At 35.5% G+C, this 5512-nt stretch overlaps 1 non-coding gene across 1 annotated transcript; it reads left to right on the top strand.

The window, feature by feature from the left end:
* Positions 1-5090: 5090 nt before the first annotated feature.
* LOC141515663 (U6 spliceosomal RNA) lies at positions 5091-5197 on the top strand. The gene has a single exon (XR_012476423.1). It is a non-coding gene; the product is annotated as a U6 spliceosomal RNA (small nuclear RNA).
* Positions 5198-5512: the final 315 nt, after the last annotated feature.

Here is a 5512-nt window from a genome sequence, read left to right as displayed (position 1 = left end):
GGGGAGGCTTGAGAAGAGAAAAAAAAAATGTTTGGAATAGTTATTCCAATGAGTGTAATAGGTAATCAGGGAAAAGTACAGTTGTTTTGTTGCAGTGAATTGAGATTAAATGATAGAAATTTGTAGAGGATCCAATGATGATTTTCTCCATTGGCATTATGTGAATGAAAGTGAAGAAAGTAGGTTATGGGTCTAATTTAGAATTTGGATTTGGCAAAGTACGATGGGAAATTACGGACATTCTCTCTAATCATTTACCTTCTCTACAAAGCACTAGTTTTTTAAATAGAATTCTGTACTCTAGGCAAAGAATTGAATATCTAAGCCCCAATTTCCCCTCACTTTCTATTTTTTTAGGGACATCAGAAGTTGACACAGTCTAGGCGAGCTCACACACAGAAGTACTTTCATTGTCTTATTCTGGAATTTTTCTTGCCTTTGGTTTCTAGATTCCTCAGCTTTTTTCAATGTCCAGTCCAAGAGCCACAGCCCAGATCTTTTCTGAATTCCTCAACATCTAATATCTTATCGCATCCACACTTGTGTGTTTACATATGTGTGCATATATATATATATATATATGCATATGCACAATTTACTTATATGTCTGATGCTCATCAGTTGAGTTCCCTTGGGCAATTCACTTAACTTCCCTGCATCTTAGTTTTCCTCTCTTTGAAATAAGATGAATTCTGAGGTCCCTCTCAGCTCTAGTTAGATCTATGATCCCCATGTCTTAGACTCTTAGAACCTGTGATTCTATAATCCAATATTTTCATGTTGTTTCCCCAATGGTAAGCAAACTCTCTAAGGTCAGACACTGTTTTTCCTTTTTCTTTCTATCCTCAAGGTATAATATAGGACCTAGGAAATAGGAGGTACTTAGTAAATGTTTGCTAATTGATCAATTTCTCACTTTATACCTGCTACCATATTAATAATAATAAATAATAATTAATAATAATGATTAGCATAACTTTAAAATTTGCAAAATGCTTACATTTAGAAATGTTAATTCATTTGAACCTCATAACACATTCCCAGTCTTCTTTCTTTGATCAATATATCCTTTGATCCAGTAACATTGACCTCTTTGCTGTTTCCAATGTTCCATCATCTGACTCTGCACTTTCATTGGTTACTCCCCACACCTAGAATATTTATTCTCTTTCCTCAGCTTCACTTTTTGATCTCCTTGGTTTCTTTCTTATCCCAGATGAAATCTTCCTTCTACAGGAAATCTTTCCCACTTCCTCTTAATTCTAATACTTTCTTTCTGTTATTTCCAATTTATTTTGTTTTTAGCTTACTTGCCCATAGTCATTTATATACTGTCTCTCTCATTAGGACGTGAACTGAAGAGCAAGGTTGCTCTTTTACCTTTCCTTTTATCTCTACACATTTAGCAATGATAAATGCTTAATAAATATTTATTGAATTATCAATAAACCAATAAAGTAAATGTTGTTATTTCCCCTTGTTTTACAGGTAAAGAAACTGAGTCAGTGAGAGATTAAATGTCTTGTTCCTGGTCACTTAGTTGGTAAGGATATGAGGCAACATTTAAAACTCCCATCTTCTTGACTTAAAAACCCTCATTTCTATTGTGATACCTAACTCCCATAGCTATAGAGTCTGGAGCCTTTGCAGTGGTATTATTAGGAAAAGCTTTCGGTCCCAGTAAATACTTTTCTTGTGCTATTTGGGGTTATTTGCTTTGTTTTGAAATATAGCAAATTTAAGGAGAACCCCCCCCCCCAACTCCAGATTCTGAAGACTGATATAGGAAAAAACCCAAAAGGATTGAAAAACTCAAAGAAGAGGTTAAAATGTGCAAGCCTTTGATAGTGCCTGCAGTTTGGTATTCCTTCCTTCCCTTCTTCCTCTAGTGTGGGAAGCTTAGATAGAGCAGAAGTCTGTTATCTATGCTTTCTTGTTCTCCTCCTCAGATTTTTGACCCATCAGGTGCAGTGTCACATTCCCCTGTAAACATCTTGACTGCTCTGATAAGAAGATGCATTAGTTGCTTTAATGCTGTTTTCACTGGGTTAGGGGTTGGGAAGAAGGAGGACAGGGGCACTCCACACATGTTATGTATTCATTCCATCAATTCAGTGGACAACTTTCTTTGTGACCTACCAAACAAATGAATCAGAAGAAAGACCAGGGATCAAGATCAAACTCAGATACACTAAGTGGATGTGCTTCCTTTTCCTCCCTCTGACATGATAGAGGAAATCTTGCCTCCTATTGATGTTATATAGTCCATTCCTTTCCTTAGTTAAGAAGGATCTATAGTAAAAGAAGAAATCTTTGGAGCCCCAAACTCTTCTTTCTTACTCTTTCATACCTCTAACCAAACTATAGCTCACATTTTGCTGTGAGTTTTGATATCTTCACTGTCAAGTTTAAACTTATTTAGGTCTCATCCAAAGCAAGGGATGCTATCTATAAAACAAGCAAACTCCCCCCAACCAGACCCCAAATAAAACAAAACACATCAAAAAACTCAATCACCCACTAACTCCCAAATCCTCTAATGATAATAACAAAATAACTGGAGGGTGTATTGCTTTTGTGAAGACCACATTGGGAAAAATAATTTTATTTAGTTTTTTTGCTATGATAGAAATCTCTCTCCTCTCCATCCCCCTAGAGATATAAAAAAAGACAATCAGACCCAATGATCAACATTGCTGCAGAATTCATTTGATTTCTTTAAAATGGTCCCACTGAGGCTCAAAATAGAGGATTTGATCTTGTATGGGTCAGTTGGCTTTGCACAGAATAAAACCTTGGTTCCACCCATAGGCTACTTACTATATTTAGTTGATTGTTTAGTCAGACTGGTGATTTTATTGGTATAAGGCCAACCTAGTGAGAAAACCTCTATTGACCATGCTGGTCTCTAAGTCTTTAAATTTCAATGCAACACCAATGCAGCACAGCTCTGGCCTTTAGGCCACCCTGCCTCATTTGCTTAAGCTAACACATTAATGGACTTTCTTGAAATTCAGTTCAATTCAAGAAGCATTTATTAGCATTCATCAAGGAACACCTATTTTTTAAAACTAAATCTGAGATGAATTTTCGGGATAAATCAATCAAACCTTTTGGTTTAAGTAGATAGGAATTTCCTAGTTTAGGTTCTTCCTTTGGAGGGAAGGGGCAGTACCCCAGGCAAGGATTTGGATAAGTTCAGAAAACTTTTCAATATACTTTCAATTCAGTTTAATTCAGTGAATTCAATAAATAGCTATTAAATAGCTAGAATAATGATAACTGATATTTATATGACTTGTGCTAAGGATTTTACAAATTTCTCATTTTATTCTCCTAATAACCCTGAGAAGTAGATTTTATTGTTATTTTCATTTTATATTTGAGTGAAGTGAAGCAGAGGTTAAGTGACTTGGCCGGTATTATGCCGTTAATAAATTTCGGAGACTAGATGTGAACTCAGGTGTTTCAGACTCCAGATCCAGCACTCTATCAACTGCCCCCTCACCAACTAGGGGTTACACACTAGAGATAAAATGTCCTTGTGTAAGCCAATTAAAGGTGTGATCCTTTTATAAAAGTGACATTTTCCTATCTGTAAAATGATAGGGTTGGATTCAACAAGCTTCAAGGTCCCTTCAATTAGAATATGAATTATTTGATAGAAAGGATTTTTTTCCATTTTTGTTTGTTTTATATCTTCAGTATCTGGTACATAGACTCAGTTTAGTGAAAACTTGTTGAATTGTGGAATTGAACTCAACTCTAGCTTATAGGATTTAAGGATTGCCAACAGGCAGGACTGTGGTATCCCTTTTCTAGGACTTTTACTTGGCCCAGGAAAAGGGCATTTTCTGTTCTGGGCCCCACCCAATTACTTCTAGAGCAGTATCTAATTACTGATTAGGCTCAGGTTCTTGCTTTATCCTACTCAGGATTCAGTGTTGTTTTGCAAAGGAAATTTTGTGCTAGGATTTGCTTTCTTCCTAAAGTCAACTTGAAGGTATGTGTTGGTTGCTGAGTCATTTTCAGTTGTGACTGACTTGTGAGCCTATTTGGGGTTTTCTTGGCAGAAATACAGGAATGATTTGCTATTTCCTCCACCAGTTCATTTTACAGATAAGGAACTGATACAAAAAAAAGGATAAATGATTTACACAGGGTCATTCAGCTAGTAAGTGTCTGAGGCTGGTTTTGAACTTGAGAAGATGAGTCTTCTTGACTGCAGGTCCCATATTTTATCTATTGCTCTTTAAAAATACAAGAATTCATGGCCAAATCATCATTGTTCTTATCCATATTTTTTATGAACTAATTTTAGTGTCTATTTAGAACCCTTGATAGTATGTGGACATAGTTCCTGGTTTTAAGTCAGAAGGAATTGAATTTGAATCCTGCTTCAAATAATTATTATTAACTGTGGGCCCCAAGAAATTCAATGGACTATTCTAAATCACAATTTTCTCATCTGTAAAAAAGGCAACAAAGTAAGAAATCCCTAACAAAGTTGTTATGAGCATCAAATGAGATAATAAATAAAATGTTTTGCAAACCATAAAGGACTATCTAGTTAGCTCTAGAACCAACCTTGTTCATCCTTAATTTTCAAAGAGAAGCAATGGCATCACTGGCCAGTCTTGATTTACAATCAAATCCAACCTCAGCCCATATTGAACTTTTCAGATGAGGAAAGGATAGCCCTGGAAGGGCTAAGGTCACACAGCAATTTAGTAGCAGAACTTTAATTTAGGTCCTTAAAATCCACATCAAGTCCTCTTTTCATTTTACTATGATGCCCACATAAAAATTCCAATTCAAGGGAGCTATACTTGATGTTAGGAGAGCTTGGATTCTAAATCTACCTTTGATATATATATATATATATATATATATATATATATATATATATATATATATATATATATATATATTAGTTTTGTGACTGTAGCTAAGTCTGAAACTGTTTTCACATCTGTAAAATAGGGATAATAATTTCCCTAATCTTCAAGGCTGTCATGAACTTTAAATGGAATAATGAATTTCATCTGATATTTTTCTTTACATTTACTATAACCTATTTTATGCCTATTGTGCTCGCTTTGGCATCACATATACTAAAATTGGAATGATACAGAGAAGATTAGCATGGCCCCTGTACAAGAATGGCACACAAATACATGAAGTATTCCAAAACTGCCTATTATATGCTCCAAATTTTACTTTGAGGGACAGCTATCTCTGCCTATTATTCTATTATTGTGAACAACTCCATTTTTTTACCTTCTTTTCTCTTTTCAACACCAGAACCTTGGACTCATTTTTGTCTTTGTCTTATTAAGATTATTCTTCTGGTTGAGCTTTGTTGGCTCTCTTCCTTGTTGTAGCAGCAGCTGACTACAACCTGGAGCCTTTGAAGAAAGGAAAGATTGTTCTCAGGTTCTCATGCCCCATCCCTGCATGGACCCACCCACCCTCTCATCTTTCACTTAGCCTGTCTTAGACCTGTTCCCAG

The sequence above is a fragment of the Macrotis lagotis genome, chromosome 2 (assembly GCF_037893015.1).
Source record: "Macrotis lagotis isolate mMagLag1 chromosome 2, bilby.v1.9.chrom.fasta, whole genome shotgun sequence".
In the NCBI taxonomy this organism is placed as follows: Eukaryota; Metazoa; Chordata; class Mammalia; order Peramelemorphia; family Peramelidae; genus Macrotis; species Macrotis lagotis.
Note: the sequence above shows the minus strand (reverse complement) of the source record. Positions and strands in the feature narration are given on the sequence as shown.